This window comes from Engystomops pustulosus, chromosome 6 (assembly GCF_040894005.1).
Source record: "Engystomops pustulosus chromosome 6, aEngPut4.maternal, whole genome shotgun sequence".
Lineage (NCBI taxonomy): Eukaryota > Metazoa > Chordata > Amphibia > Anura > Leptodactylidae > Engystomops > Engystomops pustulosus.
Genome location: NC_092416.1, coordinates 25829274 through 25856737, shown reverse-complemented (window position 1 = coordinate 25856737; position 27464 = coordinate 25829274). Strand labels below are relative to the sequence as shown.

At 46.8% G+C, this 27464-nt stretch overlaps 1 long non-coding RNA gene across 1 annotated transcript; it reads right to left on the bottom strand.

Annotated features, from left to right (window-relative positions):
* Positions 1-18559: 18559 nt before the first annotated feature.
* On the bottom strand, positions 18560-26483 carry LOC140065609 (uncharacterized). Its single transcript, XR_011847982.1, has 3 exons — positions 26380-26483; positions 22137-22563; positions 18560-20983 (listed from the first exon to the last, which is right to left on the bottom strand). It is a non-coding gene; the product is annotated as an uncharacterized lncRNA (long non-coding RNA).
* Positions 26484-27464: the final 981 nt, after the last annotated feature.

The window sequence follows — 27464 nt, the reverse complement described above, 5'->3', positions numbered from 1 at the left end:
TCTGCAAACAGCACAATTGTAAGTATCAGGGATGTTAAATCACTTTATGAACATTCAGGGATTATTCACACCAGATTTTTTACAAATACGGCTAGTGACAGGTTCCTACAGAGCCCTATTAACTGACTGACACCTTTTTTTAGCTAAAAATTGTTTCCCTCAGATCCTCATATAATCAACCTTATAATTTAACCTAGTATCCATGGATATCAATACCAAGGGGGGAGGGGGCTCCTCAGGCTGACATCATCTAAGGTTCTTTAGCCTCCTAACATTAGGAAACTGTACCCCATGCATATATCTGATCAATGAAATTACAGCATGACTGTATGGAGGCATGGAGAGGAGTAGAAGTCCATGGAGGGATGCTGTGATTTCATGTGATATGATATGCTGTGACTTCATGATGCATGATGTACAGTTTGCTAATTTTGGGAGGCTAAAGGACCTGCACTGATGTCACCCGGGTACTGCTGCATGCTGAGAAAGCTTGGTGAGGAGCTTCTGGGTTTAGCCCAAAGAAGCCAAGCCCCTCTTCGACTCGCTAAAGATATCCATCCCTGGATCCTTGGTAAAATCAAAAAGTTGATTATATGGGGAACTGAGGGAAACAATTTTTAGGCAAAAGAAGGACATCAGTTAGTTAATAGGGGCTCTATGGAAACCTGTCTCTAGCTGTATTTGAGGAGAAATGTGGTGACAGGTTCCCAAAAAGTTGCTTTGGCATACATTTTTTTGGTTTTTTAAAGGCAAAAATGCACCCAGTGGTTTGTTACCCATTTTCTCTAGAATACAGAAATATCCCACTCATAGTTGGGGCACACCACAGGGCTCTGATGGGGAGGAGAGCAAATTATTTTTGGAGGGCATAATTTTACTGGGATACCTGTATGCAGAGGTGACCAAGCTTTATCCCAAGTCATATTCAGGTAATGTGCGCACCGGTAGTCGAGATAATTATTACTGCTGCATTTTCTCATCTCTCTGTCGTCACACATGATATTTCCAGGTCCAAGAACACGATACTAATCTCTTCTATATTAGGCATAAAGTTTAATCCCCAATCGTTCTTACCTAGCAAGTCAACAAAGGCGAGGGCCTGTTGGAAAGGAAGTATGGGAGAGGCCCTCATATTTGTTGACTTTGTTTTGAGACTCACTTGTGACTCTTCATTAGTTATTCATGTTGGAAATTACATGTTTGATCTCCAGTATGTAGTACAAAATCGCTACGAGATTCAATGGTCACCAATAGGAAACAAAAATCGATTATTTTAAACAGAATCGGTAATTTGCCAAAACATTTGACCATTGTTCTTAAGAATTCATCCGAGTCTATCCAAGTGTCACCTATAGAATTCATTTCCCCCCTCTGTTAGATCAAAAGAAAACTACTGTGAGAGGACATAGTATGTGGTGTGTAGTGTAGTACTGTGAGAGGACATAGTATGTGGTGTATAGCGTAGTACTGTGAGAGGACATAGTATGTGGTGTGTAGTGTGGTACTGTGAGAGGACATAGTATGTGGTGTGTAGTGTAGTAATGTGAGAGGACATAGTACGTGGTGTATAGTGTAGTACTGTGAGAGGACATAGTATGTGGTGTGTAGTGTGGTACTGTGAGAGGACATAGTATGTGGTGTGTAGTGTAGTACTGTGAGAGGACATAGTATGTGGTGTGTAGTGTAGTAATGTGAGAGGACATAGTATGTGGTGTGTAGTGTAGTACTGTGAGAGGACATAGTATGTGGTGTGTAGTGTAGTACTGTGAGAGGACATAGTATGTGGTGTGTAGTGTAGTACTGTGAGAGGACATAGTATGTGGTGTGTAGTGTAGTACTGTGAGAGGACATAGTATGTGGTGTGTAGTGTAGTACTGTGAGAGGACATAGTATGTGGTGTATAGTGTAGTACTGTGAGAGGACATAGTATGTGGTGTGTAGTGTGGTACTGTGAGAGGACATAGTATGTGGTGTGTAGTGTAGTACTGTGAGAGGACATAGTATGTGGTGTGTAGTGTGATACTGTGAGAGGACATAGTATGTGGTGTATAGTGTAGTAATGTGAGAGGACATAGTATGTGGTGTATAGTGTAGTAATGTGAGAGGACATAGTATGTGGTGTGTAGTGTAGTACTGTGAGGGGACATAGTATGTGGTGTGTAGTGTCGTACTGTGAGGGGACATAGTATGTGGTGTGTAGTGTGGTACTGTGAGAGGACATAGTATGTGGTGTATAGTGTAGTAATGTGAGAGGACATAGTATGTGGTGTATAGTGTAGTACTGTGAGAGGACATAGTATGTGGTGTGTAGTGTAGTACTGTGAGGGGAAATAGTATGTGGTGTGTAGTGTCGTACTGTGAGGGGACATAGTATGTGGTGTATAGTGTAGTAATGTGAGAGGACATAGTATGTGGTGTATAGTGTAGTAATGTGAGAGGACATAGTATGTGGTGTATAGTGTAGTACTGTGAGAGGACATAGTATGTGGTGTGTAGTGTAGTAATGTGAGAGGACATAGTATGTGGTGTATAGTGTAGTAATGTGAGAGGACATAGTATGTGGTGTATAGTGTAGTACTGTGAGAGGACATAGTATGTGGTGTATAGTGTAGTACTGTGAGAGGACATAGTATGTGGTGTATAGTGTAGTACTGTGAGAGGACATAGTATGTGGTGTATAGTGTAGTAATGTGAGAGGACATAGTATGTGGTGTATAGTGTAGTAATGTGAGAGGACATAGTATGTGGTGTATAGTGTAGTACTGTGAGAGGACATAGTATGTGGTGTGTAGTGTAGTAATGTGAGAGGACATAGTATGTGGTGTGTAGTGTAGTACTGTGAGAGGACATAGTATGTGGTGTGTAGTGTGGTACTGTGAGAGGACATAGTATGTGGTGTGTAGTGTAGTACTGTGAGAGGACATAGTATGTGGTGTATAGTGTAGTACTGTGAGAGGACATAGTATGTGGTGTGTAGTGTGGTACTGTGAGAGGACATAGTATGTGGTGTGTAGTGTAGTAATGTGAGAGGACATAGTATGTGGTGTGTAGTGTAGTACTGTGAGAGGACATAGTATGTGGTGTGTAGTGTGGTACTGTGAGAGGACATAGTATGTGGTGTATAGTGTAGTAATGTGAGAGGACATAGTATGTGGTGTATAGTGTGGTACTGTGAGAGGACATAGTATGTGGTGTGTAGTGTAGTAATGTGAGAGGACATAGTATGTGGTGTGTAGTGTAGTAATGTGACAGGACATAGTATGTGGTGTGTAGTGTAGTAATGTGAGAGGACATAGTATGTGGTGTGTAGTGTAGTGTTGTGAGAGGACATAGTATGTGGTGTATAGTGTAGTAATGTGAGAGGACATAGTATGATGTGTATAGTGTAGTGCTGTGAGAGGACATAGTATGTGGTGTGTAGTGTAGTAATGTGAGAGGACATAGTATGTGGTGTGTAGTGTAGTACTGTGAGGGGACATAGTATGTGGTGTATAGTGTGGTGCTGTGAGGGGACATAGTATGTGGTGTGTAGTGTAGTACTGTGAGAGGACATAGTATGTGGTGTGTAGTGTAGTAATGTGAGAGGACATAGTATGTGGTGTGTAGTGTAGTACTGTGAGAGGACATAGTATGTGGTGTGTAGTGTAGTACTGTGAGAGGACATAGTATGTGGTGTATAGTGTGGTACTGTGAGAGGACATAGTATGTGGTGTGTAGTGTAGTACTGTGAGAGGACATAGTATGTGGTGTGTAGTGTAGTACTGTGAGGGGACATAGTATGTGGTGTATAGTGTGGTACTGTGAGAGGACATAGTATGTGGTGTGTAGTGTGGTGCTGTGAGGGGACATAGTATGTGGTGTGTAGTGTAGTACTGTGAGAGGACATAGTATGTGGTGTGTAGTGTAGTACTGTGAGAGGATATAGTATGTGGTGTGTAGTGTAGTACTGTGAGAGGACATAGTATGTGGTGTATAGTGTAGTAATGTGAGAGGACATAGTATGTGGCGTATAGTGTAGTAATGTGAGAGGACATAGTATGTGGTGTGTAGTGTAGTACTGTGAGAGGACATAGTATGTGGTGTGTAGTGTAGTAATGTGAGAGGACATAGTATGTGGTGTGTAGTGTAGTATTGTGAGAGGACATAGTATGTGGTGTGTAGTACTGTGAGAGGACAGAGTATGTGGTGTGTAGTGTAGTAATGTGAGAGGACATAGTATGTGGTGTGTAGTGTAGTAATGTGAGAGGGCAGAGTATGTAGTGTGTAGTGTAGTACTGTGAGAGGACATAGTATGTGGTGTATAGTGTAGTACTGTGAGAGGACATAGTATGTGGTGTGCAGTGTAATACTGTGAGAGGACATAGTATGTGGTGTGCTGTGTAATACTGTGCAGTGTAGTAATGTGAGAGGACATAGTATGTGGTGTATGGTGTAGTAATGTGAGAGGACATAGTATGTGGTGTATAGTGTAGTAATGTAAGAGGACATAGTAAGTGGTGTATAGTGTAGTAATGTGAGAGGACATAGTATGTGGTGTGTAGTGTAGTAATGTGAGAGGACATAGTATGTGGTGTGTAGTGTGGTGCTGTGAGAGGACATAGTATGTGGTGTGCAGTGTAATACTGTGAGAGGACATAGTATGTGGTGTATAGTGTAGTAATGTGAGAGGACATAGTATGTGGTGTATAGTGTAGTACTGTGAGAGGACATACTATGTGGTGTGTACTGTAGTACTGTGAGAGGACATAGTATGTCGTGTGTAGTGTGGTACTGTGAGGGGACATAGTATGTGGTGTGTAGTGTGGTACTGTGAGAGGACATAGTATGTGGTATAGTAATTTGAGAGGACATAGTATGTGGTGTGTAGTGTGGTGCTGTGAGAGGACATAGTATGTGGTATGTAGTGTAATACTGTGAGAGGACATAGTATGTGGTGTATAGTGTAGTAATGTGAGAGGACATAGTATGTGGTGTATAGTGTAGAACTGTGAGAGGACATACTATATGGTGTGTACTGTGGTACTGTGAGAGGACATAGTATGTCGTGTGTAGTGTGGTACTGTGAGGGCACATAGTATGTGATGTGTAGTGTAGTGCTGTGAGAGGACATAGTATGTGGTGTGTAGTGTAGTACTGTGAGAGGATATAGTATGTGGTGTGCAGTGTAATACTGTGAGAGGACATAGTATGTGGTGTATAGTGTAGTAATGTGAGAGGACATAGTATGTGGTGTATAGTGTAGTACTGTGAGAGGACATACTATATGGTGTGTACTGTGGTACTGTGAGAGGACATAGTATGTCGTGTGTAGTGTGGTACTGTGAGGGGACATAGTATGTGGTGTGTAGTGTGGTACTGTGAGAGGACATAGTATGTGGTGTTTCGTGTAATATTGTGAGAGGACAGAGTATGTGGTGTGTAGTGTAGTACTGTGAGAGGACATAGTATGTGGTGTGTAGTGTAATATTGTGAGAGGACATAGTATGTGTTGTGTAGTGTAGTACTGTGAGAGGACATAGTATGTGGTGTATAGTGTAGTAATGTGAGAGGACATAGTATGTGGTGTGTAGTGTAGTAATGTGGGAGGACATAGTATGTGGTGTGTAGTGTAGTAATGTGAGAGGACATAGTATGTGGTGTGTAGTGTGGTGCTGTGAGAGGACATAGTATGTGGTGTATAGTGTAGTAATGTGAGAGGACATAGTATGTGGTGTATAGTGTAGTACTGTGAGAGGACATACTATGTTGTGTGTACTGTGGTACTGTGATAGGACATAGTATGTGGAGGGTAGTGTGGTGCTGTGAGAGGACATAGTATGGTGTGTAGTAATGTGAGAGGACATAGTATGTGGTGTGTAGTGTGGTACTGTGAGAGGACATAGTATGTGGTGTGTAGTGTGGTACTGTGAGGGGACATAGTATGTGGTGTTTAGTGTGGTGCTGTGAGGGGACATAGTATGTGGTGTGTAGTGTAGTACTATGAGAGGACAGAGTATGTAGTGTGTAGTGTAGCAATGTAAGAGGACATAGTATGTGGTGTTTCGTGTAGTAATGTGAGAAGACATAGTATGTGGTGTGTAGTGTAGTATTGTGAGAGGACATAGTATGTGGTGTGTAGTGTGGTGCTGTGAGAGGACATAGTATGTGGTGTTTCGTGTAATATTGTGAGAGGACAGAGTATGTGGTGTGTAGTGTAGTACTGTGAGAGGACATAGTATGTGTTGTGTAGTATAGTACTGTGAGAGGTCATAGTATGTGGTGTATAGTGTAGTAATGTGAGAGGACATAGTATGTGGTGTGTAGTGTAGTAATGTGAGAGGACATAGTATGTGGTGTATATTGTGGTGCTGTGAGAGGACAGAGTATGTGGTGTATAGTGTAGTAATGTGAGAGGACATAGTATGTGGTGTGTAGTGTAGTAATGTGAGAGGACATAGTTTGTGGTGTGTAGTGTGGTGCTGTGAGAGAACATAGTATGTGGTGTATAGTGTAGTACTGTGAGAGGACATAGTATGTGGTGTGTAGTGTAATATTGTGAGAGGACATAGTATGTGGTGTGTAGTGTAGTGATGTGAGAGGACATAGTATGTGGTGTGTAGTGTGGTGCTGTGAGAGGACATAGTATGTGTTGTGTAGTGTAGTACTGTGAGAGGACATAGTATGTGGTGTATAGTGTAGTAATGTGGGAGGACATAGTATGTGGTGTGTAGTTTGGTACTGTGAGAGGACATAGTATGTGGTGTATAGTGTAGTAATGTGAGAGGACATAGTATGTGGTGTGTAGTGTAGTACTGTGAGAGGACATAGTATGTGGTGTGTAGTGTAGTACTGTGAGGGGACGTAGTATGTGGTGTGTAGTGTAGTACTGTGAGAGGACATAGTATGCGGTGTGTAGTGTGGTGCTGTGAGAGGACATAGTATGTGGTGTATAGTGTAGTACTGTGAGAGGACATAGTATGTGGTGTATAGTGTAGTAATGTGAGAGGACATAGTATGTGGTGTGTAGTGTAGTACTGTGAGTGGACATAGTATGTGGTGTATAGTGTAGTACTGTGAGAGGACATAGTATGTGGTGTATAGTGTAGTAATGTGGGAGGACATAGTATGTGGTGTGTAGTGTAGTACTGTGAGAGGACATAGTATGTGGTGTGTAGTTTGGAACTGTGAGAGGACATAGTATGTGGTGTATAGTGTAGTAATGTGAGAGGACATAGTATGTGGTGTAGAGTGTAGTAATGTGAGAGGACATAGTATGTGGTGTGTAGTGTAGTAATGTGAGAGGACATAGTATGTGGTGTGCAGTGTAGTAATGAGAGAGGACATAGTATGTGGTGTGTAGTTTGGTACTGTGAAAGGACATAGTATGTCGTGTATAGTGTAGTAATGTGAGAGGACATAGTATGTGGTGTGTAGTGTAGTAATGTGAGAGGACATAGTATGTGGTGTGCAGTGTCGTACTGTGAGGGGACATAGTATGTGGTGTGTAGTGTAGTACCGTGAGAGGACATAGTATGCGGTGTGTAGTGTGGTGCTGTGAGAGGACATAGTATGTGGTGTATAATGTAGTACTGTGAGAGGACATAGCATGTGGTGTATAGTGTAGTAAAGTGAGAGGACATAGTATGTGGTGTGTAGTGTAGTACTGTGAGAGGACATAGTATGTGGTGTATAGTGTAGTGCTGTGAGAGGACATAGTATGTGTTGTATAGTGTAGTAATGTGGGAGGACATAGTATGTGGTGTGTAGTTTGGTACTGTGAGAGGACATAGTATGTGGTGTATAGTGTAGTAATGTGAGAGGTCATAGTATGTGGTGTAGAGTGTAGTAATGTGAGAGGACATAGTATGTGGTGTGTAGTGTAGTAATGTGAGAGGACATAGTATGTGTTGTGTAGTGTAGTAATGAGAGAGGACATAGTATGTGGTGTGTAGTTTGGTACTGTGAAAGGACATAGTATGTGGTGTATAGTGTAGTAATGTGAGAACCAATGATGCAGCTACATACATATATATAAAGTGGGAGAAGAGGCTAGTGCGATAACATATAGCTTCAATGTATATATATTTAAAGTCCCCACTTCTAATGTTTAGCTCAACAATTACAATGTGGTTGGCTTAAATGAATGCAAAACCTACCAAAGAAAAAAGCCATTCCAACCAGAGAGTGCAAAATACAAGTACATCTTTATTTGAAATTTACATAATACACTGATTAAAAGCGAAAAGCAAGCTGATCACATAAAAGGGGAAAACAAGGACACTACATATAATCAGACAAAAATTGCAGGGTGATAAGTGAGGATACGTGCTACCCTCCTAAGACCTAAGTTTAGGGGGATATCCTATGGGTCCAAGAAAAACAGTATCAATGAGGTGGTTAGTATGTAATTTACACAGCATAGTGCTTGCACATCAAATGAACACATCTTATTATGAGGACACATGGATCGGAACATTCATCATCATGATTGCACAGTAGTTGTATTGCACATACCCATTATAAATAGTTCTCCTGCCGTCTGACACAAATTGCCCCCCATAGTATGTGGTGTATAGTGTAGTACTGTGAGAGGACATAGTATGTGGTGTGTAGTGTAGTAATGTGAGAGGACATAGTATGTGGTGTGTAGTGTAGTACTGTGAGAGGACATAGTATGTGGTGTGTAGTCTAGTAATGTGAGAGGACATAGTATGTGGTGTGTAGTGTAGTACTGAGAGAGGACATAGTATGTGGTGTGTAGTGTGGTACTGTGAGAGGACATAGTATGTGGTGTGTAGTGTGGTACTGTGAGAGGACATAGTATGTGGTGTGTAGTGTGGTACTGTGAGAGGACATAGTATGTGGTGTGTAGTGTGGTACTGTGAGAGGACATAGTTTGTGGTGTGTAGTGTGGTACTGTGAGAGGGTAAAGTACGTGTGTAGTGTAATGGTCAGGGAGGGGCCCAGGACTATGGGGCACATTTACTTACCCGGTCCTGTTGCCGATGTGTGATCCCCGATGTGCGGTGTGCAGCGATCATGCACTCCTCATGTGTCGCTTCCCCGCTCAGGTCCGCCGGAGTTCACCTTCTTGTTCTTGGTGCATGTAAGTGCTTGGATTGCGACACAATTTTAAAGTTAAATCTCGCGCTAAGTCCGAATCCGTCACATCGTCCGACGGCCCGCCCCCCGATTCGTGCGACACAATACCCTTCTAAATACCTGTCCCAGCGGCGCAAATCCCGAAAATTTCTTAAAATTTCTCTGAAGAAAGCGTGATCCGCTTAGTAAATAAGCCCCAATATGTCACTTCCTGTGAGCACGGAGCCTGATGCAGGTGGGCGGAGAGCGGGCATGACTGGCTGGACTCGGAAGGGGCTATAAACTTGGGTTGAGCTTATTGGGGGGAGGAAATGCAGTGTGAGGTGATAGGGGGTTGTAAGATGGGGGGAGGAGTTAGTAGGGCTTATAAGGGCTGGCAGGAAGGGCAAGCCTCATTCTGGCCAGAAAAAATTTTGTCGGCGGTGTGGGCGCAGAATCTGAGACGGGTGATTGGAATCGTTTTTGTGGGCTGTAAGAGTGGAAGACAGAATGGCGGCCTGGGGATCGGGTGATCGTGCACAGAGCCCAGCGGATAGGCCGGCGCGGGCCAGGAGGCCGCCGGCACGATTGAGCCCATCGCCATCACCGCCTAGGGCTATGCCGAGGAGAAGCCTTACCGGGGTTCCTGCAAGTGGTTCCAGAGGAGTCGCGGGGCAGAGGAAAAGAGCCAGGTCGGTGTCGGCGGTGTCCGGAGACGGCAGACGAGGTGGGATGACGGTCCGGGGCAGCGCGTCCAATATGGCGGCGGCTCGAGGGGCCGCGAAGATGGCGACCAGAAGTACTGGAAAACGGCGCGATGGGGACCGGAAGAGGAGGTGTGGCCTCGGCGCGGCGACCGGAAGTGACGCGGACGAGGAGAGTCCGGACCAGGGGATCCAGCGCAGCACTACCACCAGGCCGGCGGTGAGTAGCGACATACAGCGGGGGGCAGCCAGGCGCAGGGGGAGGCTGCGGGCACTTCAGCGGTGGGGCAGGCGGTCGAGGCCGGCCCCCCCAAGAGAGAGACGGATGGGCAGCCGGCGAGCGCGGGGCAGCCAGGTTGGGCGGCTGCTCCAGGTCAGTATGAGGGGCAAGTGGTGCAACTGCGGGTTCCCCCAGGGGATGCGGGGGCACCTTGGAGGCCAGCGGTGGGGCAGCGCGAGGTCAGGTCAGCGGCCTCTGTTTCGGATGTGACAGCGGGGGTGACTCTGGGCACTGCTGTCAGCCCTGGGAGTGCAGGTGTGGTGGTGCAGCCACAGGGTATTAGTGAGGGCGGGATTAGGGCCGCTGTGGGGCCTCAGCAGATTTCTGGGAGGCCCAACAGTGACAGGGGGATACAGGTGGTATCTGCAGCACCACCACAGGGGAATGTTGATATGTATCAGGGTGTTTCGTCTGTGTTTTTTCCTTTGCAGGAGAGAGGTGGCTCGGATGGAGCGGTGATGGGAGTTCTGCGGCGGGCCGTGGGCTTGGCAACGCCAGGAGATGGAGCGGCTGGAACTGCAGTGGCGGGACAGTCAGCGTGGGAATCTGGATCTGCGCCGGCGCCGCTTGGCGGCAGCTTGCTACAAGCAGGTGGGGGTTCTACAGCGCAAGCGACACATATTACACGCACTGAACTAGGAGGCACTTGGGACAGGGCATTGGTGCCTACGGGTCCAACCAACACAGGCAATATATATTTGGGAGCAGTTGGGGACTTATTCCAAGGTTTTAGAAGGTTATTGACATCTGTGGAGTCGTCACTGGGGTCACAGTTGGGTAGCCCGGCGGAGGCTTGGAGGGAGCGTCAGGACCTGCCGGTGTCCGGGGGGGGGGGCGATGGCCGGGGCACAGGTGGTGCCGGTAACTGTTGGGCCGGCGGGGCAGAGTTTAGTTGCTGAGGTTAGTGTGCAAACTGAGAAAGAGGGGGCGTCAAAATCTTTGCCGGTATCGGATGGGGCAAAGGGTCGCTTGTACATTTGTTTTAATGCGCCGTTGGGGGGCCATCTAAAGCAGGAGGTGAAAGAAAAAATCTGGAAGTGGGAGAACTTAGATATTTTCACGTTGTTACCGCTGAACCGGTTTAGCATTGAAAAGTGGGAAAAAGGTAAGGAGCATAGGAAGGAGGAGGATGAGGAACGTAGAAGGTATCGGCTAATTCCACGCAATTGGGGGGGCGCATCCTGCTCATTTCGACATGAATGCTCAGGGTGTGGGGGAACAAACCACCCCTTGGTTAAGTGTTTCAAGCGGGGAAAAGGAGGGCAGCAGCGTTCGAACAGCGGGGTTCAGAAAGGGGGCGACTCCGGTGCGGGTCAGCGAAATGATTCCGTGGCTAAGGATGTACCCAAATAAAGAAAAAGCGGGGTTGCTTGAGGATGGTTTTAAGGAAGGTTTTAGGATACCTTTTAAAGAAGGGGGGCAGGTTGGGTTGGTTAGAAATTTAAAGTCCGTGGCCCAATACCCTGAAGTGGTGCGGGAAAAGATTAACAAAGAAGTGAGCTTGGGGAGAATGTTAGGCCCATTTGTGGAGGCGCCGATGGAAGGGTTACGGGTGTCTCCGCTTGGGGTGGTGCCGAAGAAAGAGGCGGGAAAGTTTCGCCTCATTCATCATTTATCATACCCGGCTGGGTTGTCGGTAAATGATGACATCGACCCGGCACTAGCAGCGGTGTCATACACCTCCTTTGATGCGGCGGTGGCATTGGTTCGGGATGCAGGAAAAGGGGCATTGATGGCAAAGGCGGACATAGAAGCCGCATTACGCCTTCTGCCAGTGCATCCTGAATCAATGCACCTGCTAGGATGTTTCTTTGATAATCATTTCTATGTTGACGGGTGCCTTCCAATGGGCTGCTCCATTTCTTGCGCCTACTTTGAGGAGTTTAGTACGTTTCTGGAGTGGGTCATTAGAACGGAGTCAGGGCAAAAAGGTGTTATCCACTATTTGGATGACTTTTTGTGTGTGGGGCTACGGGACGGTTGGGGCTGTGGGATTTTACTACAGACATTAATGGACGTGTTTTCTAAGTTTGGGGTACCGCTGGCTAGGGACAAGACGGAGGGTCCGACTACAGAATTATGCTTTCTAGGGATTGAAATTGACTCGGTGGCGATGGAATGCAGGCTGCCGGAGGACAAGTTGAATGGCTTGAGGATGGCGGTTCAAGAGGCGCTTGTAAAAACAAAAATTTCTTTAAGGCAGTTGCAGTCGTTGTTGGGGAAGCTCAATTTTGCTTGTCGAATCATGCCCATGGGGCGGGTTTTCTGTAGGAGACTTGCGCAAGCGACAGCGGGGGTGCGGCGCCCGGAGTTTTTGATTCGCTTGAGAAAGGAACTTTGTTGAATTATAATGGGAGAACCCTTTGGATGAGCCGGTGTCAAACGAAGCCTTGCACTTGTTTACGGACGCAGCAGGTGCGATTGGGTATGGGGCTTATTGTCAGGGTGATTGGAGCGTGGGCTCTTGGCCAGCTAGGTGGGTGGAGAAGGGGCTCACGGCCAACTTGTGTCTGCTGGAACTGTTCCCAATAGTGGTGGCGGTGGAGCTTTGGGGTCGGCGGCTCGCTAGCAAATGTGTTGTTTTTCATTGTGACAATATGGCGGTGGTGGTTTTACTTCAGCGTCTGGTGCTGCAGTGTTTGGGGTGGAGCTGGGGGTGTGGTTCTCGTGCGCTGAGCGTGCAATTTTGGTTTCAGGAGACTAGAATTTATATTGAATGTTTTTCGTTTAGCCGGGAAGGCATGCGATTTTAGTGGTGTTGCCAAGAGCTCAGCCATCAGTATTTTGATGTTATACATGTTATTTCATTGAATAATTGTATTTTTTCTATTTTCAGATTGTATTCAACAATTATTAATAAAGCTGTGACCATTCATCTTTCCAACAGATAATTGCAAGCCCGGAGGCGTATATCCGTTGGGCTAATGACTGCACAAAGGGGTTTTAGTTAGCGAAGTTATAAGTACAGGAATAGGCCCTCTTTAACTGAGGTGGTTTTCCCTTTCCTTTCTGTCTCCCTGCGTATGCCAGGGAGGTGGGGGCTACGTGACTAGGGGCGGGTTTGTGTCGTGGGTGGTACAGGAAGTGAGCATAGCTTAAATAGGGGCTGCAGACGTCACTCACCCTCTTTCTGGATTGCGTTTTCTCCTGGCACCATGTCTGATGACGCTGTCCGGGCCGAAGGGTCTGCATGGCTTCAGGCCCTCCTGGATGAGGCCTCCCCTGGATCCCCAGCGATGCCTCCGCCTGCTCCTCCAGCACAGCACCGTTCGGGTAGGCTATCGCGCCCCCCTAGCCGGTTGTCCCCCTCGGAAGCAGCAGCCGCGCACCACCGCTCTGCGCCTCCTGTCCCCCGTGATGGTAGGGCTGCCGCCACGGCCCCGTCCGTGGTGGCTGTGGTCCAGGTAGCGGGCCGAGATTCATTCCCCACTATGCTGCCGACGCCGTCAGTTGATACTGAGGGATGGCGTCGGTCATCCCGGTCGCGGTCCTCGGCGTCTCGCGGGTCGGCGGTGATCCTCTCATTTGTGGCGCGCGCCGGCGCGAGTCGTCCCCCTCCTCCACCGCCGCCGGCGCGCTCTGCCCCTTCACTTCCGGCTGCTGCGCGTGCTCGTGCGCACGCTGCTGAAGCAGCTGCCGGTGATCGGGCTCCCTGTGCGGTCGCTCGGAGCAGGGGTTCGGCTGTGGCTCCTCAGCACCACCAGCCCCCTGCTCCGTCCTCCGTTCCCGCACCGTTGCTTGTGTCGGCGCCGGCCGGGAGTATGGCTGCAGCTGCTCCTGGTCCCCAGCCTCCCGCCCCGGCGCTCCTGGCCCCTCCCCCCCACACAGTGCCATTGGGCAGGGGTCAGGCTGCTGCTGCATTTGGCCCCCAGCCCCCTGCCCAAATGGCTAGTGGCGGTGCCGGCGGCACCGCTGAACATGACTTACTCCTGCCATTGTCCTCCTCCGACGAATATAGCGGGCACGATGAGGCCACGCTGGGAGCGGAGCTAGAGCCGCTGTCCTCGGGGCAGTTGGTGGTTCCCGCCCCCTTGATGGGACCCATGCTGTCCGGGGACTTGGGCCCCGGCTACTTGGTCCCAGATAATGTGTCCCGGGCCTCCTCAGTCCTCTCCGGCGGCAGCTCTAGGCGTACCGGCAGTTCAGGCGCCTCCAGGCGGCGCACTGCCTTGCGGTCCCCATCCGTCAGGCGCAAGCGGCATCGCCCAAGGGACAGGCGGGGTTCTTTCTCTTCCGTCTATTCCAGGTCCTCTGGCGCTTCGGCTTCTTCGATGGCTTCGGTGGAGCCTCGCCGCCGCAGGGATCGCTCAGCACGTCACCATCATCGCAGTCAGAGGAGTCGGCGTTCGCATCGTGGCTCTCCAGCTTCTTCCCAGGTGGCTGCGGTTCCTGCGCCTCCTAGTGCTCCTGCTCCGTTGACAAATCCATTTCCGGCAGTTCAGGTGGCTCCGCCTACGTCTGTTGCTCCGCCTGGTGAGTCCGCCTGCTTGCAGGCTTGGGGTGGGACGGTGTCGGATTCTCTCCTGTTGGCTTCTGTTCGTTCTCTCTTGGGGGCGGCGCCCTCGGCTTCGGCTGGGGTGTTGCCGCTTCCAACAGGGAAGTCGGTAGCCGAGGCCTCCACTTCGACGTTTACTCCCTCTATTACGGTTTTTAGGGATACCTATTTCTGTGGGGTCTCTCTTCTCGGCACTCGCCTGTCCGAGGATACCAGGGATAAGATTTTGCGGAATGATTATATTGATATTTGGTCCCTGGTGTCCACGGATTTGGTGACTGTGGACAAGGAGCGCCGTTTTGAACGGGGGGTGGAGAGGAAACCCAGGGTGGCGAAGACCTTTAACAATTGGGGACAGGCTTTCGCCGTGCTGGGTTGTGTGCTGTCACAGAAGTTCCCTGATAGGTCTCCGCAGTTGTTTGTGTATTTAGACACGATTTTTAGTGCTTTCAGCACCCATGGGGGGTCCGCATGGTGGAAGTATGATGAGGAGTTCAGGAGGAGGTTGGCCCAGCGTCCTGATGTTGGTTGGGACACTAAGGCGACGATGTTTGGCTTAGGCTCATGACAACGCCAAGGCCCTTTCTTGGGGCCGCCTCCTCCTCCTCCTCTTCATCCATTCCTGGGGCTTCCCTCGGGGCGGGGGCGGCTCGCAGGTCCGGGACATGCTGGATGTTTAATGAGGGCCACTGCCGCTTCTACGGCGCATGTAAATTCCGGCATGAGTGCTCCAACTGTGGGGGCTCCCACACCGCAATCCGCTGTTCCCGTCCGGCGGCAGTCCCCTCGCGATCTCAAGGTGGTAGTTGCGGAGAGGACTCCGGTGCGCATGCTAGAGATGTTGCCGTGGCTAGAACTGTATCCCAGGAAGGCGGAAGCCGCCCTTCTTAGGACAGGTTTTTCTTTTGTTTTTTTCATCCCGTTCGCGCCTCGCGATTTTCCGTCATTTTCCAGGAACTTGAAGTCTGTTCGGGAATTTCCAGATGTGGCTAGGGACAAAGTTAGGAAGGAAGTGGAGTTGGGCCGCATGGCGGGCCCCTTTCACGTCCTCCCTTTTTTTAATTTGCGAGTTTCCCCTTTGGGAGTGGTTCCCAAGAGGGAGGCTGGTAAATTTAGATTGATCCACCATTTGTCTTATCCCGCAGGGTCTTCGGTTAATGACGGAATCTCCAAGGATTTGATATCGGTGTCTTACGTGTCCTTTGACAGGGCTGTTGATTTGGTTCGCAATGCCGGCTCTGGTGCCCTTATGGCCAAGTCCGATATTGAATCCGCATTTCGCTTGCTGCCAGTGCATGCCGATTGCTTCCACTTATTGGGTTGCCAATTGGATGATGCCTTTTATTACGACATGTGCCTTCTGATGGGGTGCTCTATATCCTGTTATTATTTTGAGGTTTTTAGCACCTTTTTGGAATGGGTTCTTTGTCATGAGACGTCCTCCTCATTAACAGACAGATTAAAGATGATATGCGGGTGTGGGAGTTTTTCCTTGCCGACTACAATGGGCACACTTTCTGGCGGTCAACTCCGGAGTCCAGCTCGGATCTTCAGTTGTTTACGGACGCCTCGGGGGGGCTGGGTTTCGGTGCTATTTTTGGTTCGGCCTGGTGCGCAGACGCATGACCTCCTTCCTGGCGCGATCGAGGCTGGTGCGGAAATCTCACCCTTCTCGAACTCTTCCCTATCACAGTGGCAGTCGAATTGTGGGGGGCTTCCATGCTCTGCTAAATCTATCGTGTTCTGGACTGATAATTTGAGTGTTGTGCATGCAATTAACAATCTTTCTTCTTCCTCCCTGCCAGTTTTGGTGCTGTTGCGTAGATTGGTGCTCCGCTGCCTTCAGCACAATATTTCTTTTAGGGCCCGCCATGTCCCCTGGGTTGAGAATACAGCGGCTGATGCTTTATCTCGTTTTCGTTGGCAGGTTTTTCGGGATCTGTGTCCGTCGGCGGACTTGCAGGGGACCCCTTGTCCGGGTTCCCTTTGGACCGTGATGGAGGCCAGCTGGTCCCGCTCGTAAGGTCGTCGGTGGCCCCTTCTACGTGGACGGCGTATGGTAAAGCATGGCGGGATTGGTGTGGGTTTGCGGGGGAACGGGTGTTTGGTGGTGATCCTGGCCAGATATTGACTGTGACGCTGCAGTATTTGGATAGCTTGCGCTTGCAAGGGGCTTCGGGGTTGGTGGCGCAGCGTCGTCTTACGGGTTTAGCTTTCTTTTTAAAATTGTTTGGGTGGCAGGACGTGACTAAATGTTTCTTTGTTCGGCAGGTTTTGAAAGGTTGGAAGAAAGGTTCCAAGCGGTGCGATTCTCGTTGCCCGGTTTCTTTTTCTATTTTGCTTCGCTTGTTAGCCTCCCTTCCCTCGGTGTGCTCGGATGAGTTTTAAGTTTTGTTGTTTCGGGCAGCGTTTATTCTTGCGTTTTTTGGTGCTTTGCGTGTGTCAGAGTTGGTGGCGCCGAGTGCTACACGTCCTGGTGGTTTGCTTATGGCAGATGTGGTTTTGTCGCATAATGGTTTGTGCTTTAGGCTTCGTCGCTCTAAAACTGATATATGGGGGCGGGGTTGTTGGGTATCGTTGCGTCCCTTTGCAGGCGAGGCCTGCCCCGTGTCCACTGTGTCTGCGTATTTAGATAGCCGAGTTGGGGGTGAGCAGTTCCTGGTTCACAGGGATTCTTCTCCTTTGACTCGGTTTCAATTTGCTACTGTTTTTAAGAAGGCCCTTGAGGCGGTCGGGCTTCCCTCGGCTGAATATGGGACCCATTCCTTTCGTATTGGGGCGGCGACCACGGCTAGTGAGTTGGGTTTGTGCAGCGCATTGGGAGATGGCGTTTCAACTGTTTTTCAGGATATGTTCGTCCTGATTTGCTTTTGTGTTAACGTTTTTTCTTTTCCAGGTCCTCGTCCGGCGGTGTGGCTGATCGGCCATTCTTACGTGTATTGGGCTGAGCATCGGGCCCAGGTTTGCCCGGGTGGAAGAGCGTTGGGTTTCTACGACGTCGACGTCTTCTGGCGTGGTCTCCACGGCCTGCGCTGGTTGCAAGCTCTCTCAGAGGTCGTGGAGATCAGCCGTCGTCCTCCGGTCCCGACGGTGTTGGTAATTCACCTCGGGGGCAACGATCTCTGCCACGTCCGTTTAAGTGAGCTTATCGCTCTCATCCAGTCTGACCTGGAGCGGTTTGCTTCTTATTTCGGCCAGCTAGTGCTGGTGTGGTCGTAAATTATTCCGAGGGCTGTTTGGGAAGGTGCCCGGGATGTGGCGGCTATAGAGAGAGGGCGGAGGTTGCTGAACACCCGGGTGTCAAGGTTTGTTCGAGCCAGAGGTGGCGTTGTTATTCGCCACAGGCAATTGGAGGGGGATAACAGCTGTTTGCTGTTGGCCGACGGGGTCCATCTTACGGACATCGGCCTGGATATATTTTTGTCCGGGTTGCAAGATGGAATTGAGAGGGCTTTGTTTTGGTTGGCTGGGGGTCGGAGGGTCGTGTAGGTGGTACACGACCTCCTTCTTGGCGGTTATTTGGGTTATTTGGCCTACATGCCCATTGGCTGGAAGGCATACAGGTGGGAGGGGTTTTTGTTGCACTTTGTTTGTTATTTAAATTTGTTTACCAGTTAATTTATGTTTTAAAAAATACAAAAAAATTAATATAAAAAAATAAGAAATGTTTATTACAATGATATATAAAGCTGTGGCCGACCCTCACGTCAACCCACTTATGTTCAAACTTTAATACAAGTCTCTGTGTGTTTTTTATCGGCGAATATTGGTTTAAGGTTAAAGGGGCCCGTGCTCCCGGTGGTTTATGGTTTAAATTTATTTGGGCAGTCTTGTCTCTGTGTTTTTATTAGGTAGATGGGTGGTTAGGCTAGAAGTGTATGGTTTTTTCTCAGCCCTTGATCTCAGTCATCGCCGGGTCATGTCCTTCCCAGTGCACACCCCAATCATACCAACTAATAACACTCAACCAATTAGAGCCTTTGAGACAGTTACAATTACATTTTGGCCGCAGCTTTATTAAGGTTAAGTTAAAAAAAAAACTTGGGGGAAAGTGGTTACATTGAGTAAATAAGCATAATAGCATTGCCACCAATAAACTGTATAAAACACCAGAAATAGATAACCAAATTAAATATTATACCGGAGTATATACTATATATAATATATACCGGAGTCCGCCCCAGCCTGGTGCAACTTAATTTGCTTTAATAGAGCTGCGTAAATCTGCCTAAACAATGAGGTGCCTGAGTCATATGTTCACAGCTTTGATTCAAAAAGAAATATAACAATATATAGAAAAATAAATAGAATAATATATGAATGTAATAGAACTTGAGTCAATTTTAGGCAATAAAGAACGGCATTACTATGTTTTATAGTTTATTTATCGCAGCTTTGATTTTGTGGTGGAGGGGTCAGGTTGAAGGTGCAAGTGGAATTATTTTAACTTAAAGACGATGTAAAACCTCATGGTCATAAACAGGCGGAGCTTTGGAAGTGTCCCAACGGTGTATTCATGGAAAAGGCAGCCAGGGGGGGGGGATGGTGGTGAAGCACAGGAGTAAGTGCCCATAAAGGAAATCTACCACCAGGATGGAGGTTTGTATACCAAGCACACTGACATACTGGTGTGTGCCCTCTCTGGCAGGATCTAGCTTTTCGTTTGCCTTTGTTTTTAAGAAAAAGAGGTTTTAAAAATTATGCAGATGAGTCTTCGGGGCTCCGAGCTCCATTGACATCTATAGAGTCTGGACACCCAGAGGCTCATTTGCATAATTAGCAAAACCTTTTTATCGTAAAAAAAAGAAAGTCCTAAGATGCTAAAAGAAAAGCAGAACCTGCCAGAGGGGGCACACACCAGTATGTCAGTGTGCCTGGTTTACAATTCTTTATCCTGGTGGTAGATTTCCTTTAACCCCTTAACGCTCTGCGCCATAGCTCTACGGCGCAGAGGTATTAGGGATGTATGAAGAGGGCTCACGGGCTGAGTCCTCTTCATACAGAGGTGGGGGTTGTTGCATATTGCAGCAAACCCATACCGCTAATAACCGCAGTCAGTGCTTGCACCGATCGCGGCTATTAACCCTTTCAACGCCACCTTTTTACATAACATAAAATGGTAGCAATGAAAACGTCGCCTCATTTCGCAAAAAATGACCCCTCACACATCTCCGTGCGCCATGAAAAATATGAAAAAGTTATTAGCATCAGAAGATGGCAAAAAATTTTTTATCTTTTTTGTACACATTCGTTTAATTTTTGAAAATGTATTAAAACACAATAAAACCTATATAAATTAGGTATCACCGCGATCGCACCGAACCAAAGAATAAAATAGGATGGAATTTGGAGCGAAGAGTGAAAGTCGTAAAAACTGAGCCCACAAGAACGTGATGCACGTGCGTTTTTTTTTTAATTTTTCCACATTTGGAATTTATTTTCAGCTTCGCAGTACACGGCATGTTAAAATAAATAACATTACGGGAAAGCCCTCACACAGGTCTGCACACGTAAAAATGAAAAAGTTATGGATTTTTGAAGTTGGAGAGCGAGAAATGAGCCGAAAAACCCTGCGTCCTTAAGGGGTTAAAGTCTTTTGGCTCTGGTTAAATAGCGCCCCCTTTATTGCTCTCTGGCCCGGTGCTGTATATCAGCAGGGGATTGGTGAATTCCACCCGTAGCACTTCACCTGACTCCTCCTCTGATTGTTTAAGTTCTTTGATTGAAATAAAGTTGTGGCCATTTTTGACCCACAACTTAAAGTGGTTTGTGTATCGATTCCAGACACTAGAGGAGATTTACTATGTCTTAAAAAACTGGCAGTGAAGGCATGTAAATCTCCCTATTCGCACCAGTCCTTAGCCATTTGGGCGTGACAAGACAGGCGGATTGGGTCAGGGACATGAACGCCCCGACCCGCTGCATTTACTATAGTTTCCGCTGGAAAACCATTGGAGGCTATAGCTGGGATCTTATCCAGGTCGGTCTGACTTGGTCTATACAACTCCTGGTGAACATTGGGTCTGGATATACTAAAAGGTCAGAGCTTCTTAGTAAATCCGAGAATTTTAAAACGCCAGTCTTAATAAATCCCCCCACTAGTTTGGGTTGTTTTAAAATGAAGTAAGGGTCCATCCCATATCCGCTCGTCATTGCACCATAATATTCACAAGATGATGTTACGATGACCACGAAGCCCTACTCTCAGGGATCCATATCCCAAGTAGGACCCTCATCCGAAGAGGGACTGTCATCCCAAGAGTGTGCGGGAACCACATGCCAAGAGTTTCCAGAGTTCCAAAAATTTGCGACCAAGAAATATATTATCACCGGAACTAGCACATATAATACGACCCCTAACCACGAAATCTTGCACAGGATAAAGGTTATAAGTGACGTCTTTTTTGCCTTCTCCACCTTTCCTTCTTTTATGAACGATCTGGTCTATAAAAGAAAACATAAAGTTTAATCCTTGTGTTGTGAAAAACATAAAAATAACATTAGAAATGTTAAATACATCAATGTAATATCTTTTCACCAGGTTGTGATATAACCACTCACAGGCCTAAAGCCTGAGGCTGCTCCAGTGAGAGGTTTAGATAACATTGTGTCCCTTTTGGTCTAAAACATAATAATTTTGGACAGATTTATTAAAAATTTTATTTAACTGAGGCCATTTGTAGAATTCAGTATTTAAGTTTTTGCAACATAGTAATTGGCTCATTGGAGGCTCATGGTGAAATACAGGACTTGGGCATGATCGGCATTGGGCATTGGAGGCACATGGTGAAATACAGGACTTGGGCATGATCGGCATTGGGCATTGGAGGCACATGGTGAAATACAGGACTTGGGCATGATCGGATGGTGTCTTCCTTTTGGGTGGAGGGCCCATTCCATTGCCAAAAGATAACATAGGTCTTTCTTCTACCATGTTGGGTGCATCCAGATTCCATGGAATCAGTTCCGTGATACTGAGCCTCAACAGCCAACTATTCTCTCTCCCTACCCATTGGTGGGAATACTCTATTGATATATACACTCCCTAGCCCCCGGTGGTTGGGACAGCGAGCCAAGAGCCTCCCCTGCTAAACTTCGTTCGGCAACTCATATACTCTCATGCACTCATCTTTAGAGATCAGTTTAGGTTTAGCTGAGCAACCCTGGCATTTTGCCGGATTGGTGGTCAATCAGCCAATCTGGCAAATTAGCCAACTTTCTACAAGCCATTGCTATGATTGGCCAGGAGGACACCCAATCATGGCCATGGCCATCAGCAACGGGCATTAATTTGATGGATCGGCTACGTGGTTGCCAGTTCGGTTATACATCTGGCTTGCATGGCCAAGCCTGCACTGGAGCTCTGCTCATCTCTACTGTATGTTATATTCTGGCTCAAATGTGACCAACCATAACTTCTTATTTAGAAGAGTGTAAGAGAGTTTTCTATTACAACAAAAGAGCTCCGAAGGGTTAAACTTGTAAAGTTATAAATAAATGGATTAATTTATATGGACTAACCCAAAGTTCCTTACAGATTTTATATCTTTCCCCTACTTGGTCTCAACCTGACCACCATCTCCTAAACCACACTTACTTTTGATGAAAATACAAGAGCCGCAATTCCAAGTGGAAAACATAGGAAGAGGCTGACGATGGAGTGGAGCAAGTAATCGTTGATCTTTGGGACAGGTTCAGGTCTCCTGGTCGGGGCTGTGGTGACGAAAACATTTGATTGGAGTTGATTGGTGGCTGTTGGCTGATATGGATATGGGACACTCACATTGGCCATGTTTGGAGATAAAGCTGAAGTGGGTGGATGTAAATCTGGTGAGAGCCCTTTGGCTGTAGGGATTCTTGAGGTTGGTTTGACACCTGGTTGAGTGAAAGTTGGCATCTCAATGCATTGAGAATAAGATGGAGGAGACCCGCTGGAGTTTGGATATTGACTCATTTCTTAGGACGGTTTCTTTCTTTTCTTTGCTTCCAAGACAATGAATGTTCTTCACCTGTATCTCCGTAACCTAAGACGGACAATGGTAACGATAATGTAATCATCACATTTATGATTTCTGTCTATAACTCTGTACTTGCATTTTTATCAGTGTATAAATAGTTTTCTGTTTCCTTCCCAAGGTTTCACAAAGTGGCAATAGTAGAGAAGGCTGATTTACATAAGGATGGAGAAAGAAAGTTCTTGTTAAACTCTTATGTACCCGTCCATGTGGAAGATTTTACAGATATGTGCTACTAGCTACTAGATCTTCCACTCTTCTCCCAGTAGGGGCAGATTAAGAATGTCATGGACCCTGGGCTGACCTGGGCTACAAGTCCAGAATTCCCTTCCTACATATGGTACTAGATTCAAGCTTTTTGGGGAATGGAGGATGTTACCCTTCTGCTGCTTTCAATCTGTGGTTTCTGGAGGACCTTCAAAAGTCTTGAAATGGCTTTTGTGTACATGTGTATTGAGAGCATGTCTGAGGATTTCATGGGTGGAGGCCCTTCTTAGAATAAAATTTGGTTGGTGGTTTGGGTGGCCAAGGGCCCCCTAGAAGGCTTGGACCAACAACTACAACCTACAACCAAAACCGCCTATATTATAATCCACTACTGTCTGTGGCTGCTATGTAACCCTCTGAGGAAGGTGGGTATGATTTGATGACATCATCAAGCTTGCCGGCTTTAGGAGGCCACATTGAGAGGATCATAGGTTTGTGGACCCCTCTAGATGGGCAGCTATAGAGGAAGGACCACATAAATGGGAGTTTATGTGTGGGGAGTACATGGGCAAGGGTCTACAGAACGGCAGTGAACCATGTGGGGGCCATAAAAAATTAAAAATAAAAAGATTCCAAAATAAGAGATGGAGGGAAGGCAATATAAATGGTCTCTGGTGTATGGGAATATCCCACAACTCACATTGCGCCAATGGGCTTGTGTCGTGACTCATAAGACGTGTCACCCTTCCTGACCTGCTGATTTGGCACACGGCACATTGATATCACAGCCTGTAGTTTAACCCCTTCCTGGCACATGCTGGAATAGTACAACGCGCTGGGAATTCCCCTACCGCGCCATTATATATAGGTGCGGTTTTATCACTGGAGCATAGCCAGTTGACATCACGCTGTATCACCCACAATCAGCGATAATTGGAATCGTGGGTGTTAACTCCTAACACGCCTCAGTCAAACATGACTACTCGATGCAAGGGGCTTATATCTTTTCTAATAGTGTAACTGGCAGCCTATGCACAGGCATTGATATCATAGTGTGTAATACATCAGACCCTGTCTGTAACATGTATCAAGCACCCATGTGGCAAATCTATATGTATTCTAAATCTGCCATCCAGAAGCCAAATAGTGATGCTCCCTTTGATGCCCTGCTGGGCAGGGGTGTACCAGGCTCTTCTGTTGCCTGAGGCAAGGAAGTGACATGACATGGGAGCGAAGGACAGCTAAGTGGTCGTATGTTTTTAATTTTATTATGGAGGCAGGATTGTGGAGTCGGTAAGCCAAATTTCCGACTCCAACTCCGGCTTCTCACCTTCCCTAACTGACTCCGACTCAACCAAATGATCACCGACCCCACCGATCACTATAGCAGTTCTAACATGAGAGAAGGCATTACTTTCTAGGTCCTTTTTTTCTCTGATCTGCTCTGGGGGTCTCTAGTATTTATCTACTTTGGGAGTCTCCATTATTATTATCTGCTGGGGGGGTCTCCAGTGATATTTGGCTGCTCTGGGGGTATCTCTATTATTATCATTGTCTGCTCTAGGGTCTCTAGTATTATTATAATGTGCTCTGGGGTCTCCATTACTATTATCTGCGCTGAATGCAGTATTTGGTTTCACAGTATTTAGTGCTATACTGTGATATTTATTATTTCTGGGTTGGTGTTTTGTGCTGTACAGGCAGTCCCTGGGTTACATACATGATAGGTTCCATAGGTTCTTGTTCTTAGTTTGAATTTGTATTTAAGTCGAAACTGTATACTTTATAATTGTAGATCCAGACAAAAACATTTTTTGCCCCAGTGACAAATTTTTTACTGTAATGGGACCAAGAATTACCGTATATACTTGAGTATAAGCCGACCCGAGTATAAGCCGAGACCCCTAATGTCAACACAAAAAACTGGGAAAACCTATTGACTCGAGTATAAGCCGAGGGTGGGAAATGCATTGGTTACAGCCTCCCAGTATATAGTCTGCCAGCCCCTGTAGCATACAGCCTGCCCAACCCCTGTAGCATACAGCTTGCCCAGCCCCTGTAGTAGGAAAACAAATAACACTGTACTCATCTTTCCGACGTCCCCGATAGGTCCTCTTCTGTCTCAGACAGAAGAGGACCTATGGGTGACGTCAGAAAGGTGAGTTTTGTCTTTATGTTTTTAGTTGACTCGAGTATAAGCCGAGTTAGGGTTTTTGAGCACAAATTTTGTGCTGAAAAACTAGGCTTATACTCGAGTATATAAGGTATCAATTAAGCTTCATTACAGACACCTTACAGCTGATCATTGCAGTCTGGGAGTATAGGAACATCCAGAGACTTCACCAGAGGTCAAAGTGGGTAGAGGGGTCCATCTTTAACTAGGGGTCATCTGTAAGTCGGGTGTCCTTAAGTAGGGGTACTGTGGTTGTTGGTGCATCCAGTGTACTGGTTACTGATGCGGCCCCTTAAAGTTGAGCATTATCTCAATGTGGCCCTGGAACCAATAAATGTTGTTCACCCCTGGCCTAAATCCTTAGATCAGGAACAGAAAAGACATTTAAGAGGAAATTTCATAATTTTAAGAATTTATTATATATCTGTGGAGTCAGAGTCGATCCATTTTATCATGACTCACACTCCGGCTACACCAAAATGGTCATGGACTCTCTCTCCAAACCCCTGTATGCAGATACTCTGACTGTCCACCTCCGAAAGTACACAAAGCCACTAAAACTAAAGGAGCAGTCAAGCTCTTATAACCTCCGGTGCCTCTGCTTTCACAATTATATATACATATTAGGACTACAACACAAAAACAAGCTCGGTCTGTAAATCACTGACTGTGTGGTGGCCAGATTTTACTAACCAAACACTGATCCAGGGATGGGACTCAAAGCATCCAAGCTATATATGATGCAAGGAGTCCCTGCTTCCCTATGGAACAACTGTAACTTTCTAAAACCTTGATAACGGTTTGCAGTGAAGCATGGACCCCTTCATAGAATTGTAATCCTTCTATAACACTCTACCCGGTACAGTGTTCGATCTGTGAAATGTGGCCACCACACGGTCATTGTTTCACGGACCCAGCATTTTTTTGTCATTTAGCCATTAATTATCAGTTTCCTTGGCTACAAAGATATAGGATTGAATTGTAGTAGAATAAACTAATAATAAACCCATAGAAAACTACCAGAAATATAACAGACACATACAAATATGGATACATTAGGATGGTTCTGGCACTTTGAGGATATGTTTTATAGTTGTTATAGTTTCACATAATGAAATGTTATAATAAAAAATCCATGAATTCAATGCTTAAATATTGTGATATTCGGGGAGACCTATGTCTCTGGTATAGGGAAGTATCGCTGGTACCTTCCGATGTGGTAACGGGTATCATATAGTTATCATATAATCACAGGACCATATAAATTGCATTGCACGTGTTGCCCACATTTGCGTTAATGTTACCCTCAATACAATATATGTGTATACATTTAATAAAAATAGGCACATATACAAAAACATACAAAATACATGTATACCTACATGCGGATTACATTTAGATACATTCCACAAATCATGGAATCAGGAATGCATTGCTCTACTCACTATTAGAAGATGGTTGTATAGTGGAGCTGGAAAACTGGAGCTACAGGAGCAGTTACAGAATTCAGGATACAGGAGAACTTACAGGACTCAGTCTTCAAGCTGCAACCAGGAAGCTATAACTGTTTGGAGAGGGGAGATAAGGTTTTGTGTGTGCAGGGCACAGCTCATGAAACATTCCGGGACAGCTACCTGATGTGCTGCCCCCTCAGCAATGTTACTAATTGCCGCCTGAGGCACAAATCTCAAGTGGCCCCCACGGAGGGTAGGTTCCAACCAATCATTTATTTCCACTTAATGCCATATACACTCACCGGCCACTTTATTAGGTACACCTGTCCAAATGCTCGTTAACACTTAATTTCTAGTCAGCCAATCACATGGCGGCAACTGAGTGCATTTAGGCATGTAGACATGGTCAAGACAATCTCCTGCAGTTCTCCCGAGCATCAGTATGGAGAAGAAAGGTGATTTGATGCCTTTGAACGTGGCATGGTTGTTGGTGCCAGAAGGGCTGGTCTGAGTATTTCAGAAACTGCTGATCTACTGGGATTTTCACGCACAACCATCTCTAGGGTTTACAGAGAATGGTCCGAAAAAGAAAAAACATCCAGTGAGCGGCAGTTCTGTGGGCGGAAATGCCTTGTTGATGCCAGAGGTCAGAGGAGAATGGGCAGACTGGTTTGAGCTGATAGAAAGGCAACAGTGACTCAAATCGCCACCCATTACAACCAAGGTAGGCAGAAGAGCATCTCTGAACGCATAGTACGTCCAACTGTGAGCAAGATGGGCTACAGCAGCAGAAGACCACACCGGGGGCCACTCCTTTCGGCTAAGAACAGGAAACTGAGGCTACAATTTGCACAAGCTCATCGAAATTGGACAGTAGAAGATTGGAAAAACGTTGCCTGGTCTGATGAGTCTCGATTTCTGCTGCGACATTCGGATGGTAGGGTCAGAATTTGGCGTCAACAACATGAAAGCATGGATCCATCCTGCCTTGTATCAACGGTTCAGGCTGGTGGTGGTGGTGTCATGGTGTGGGGAATATTTTCTTGGCACTCTTTGGGCCCCTTGGTACAAAGCCA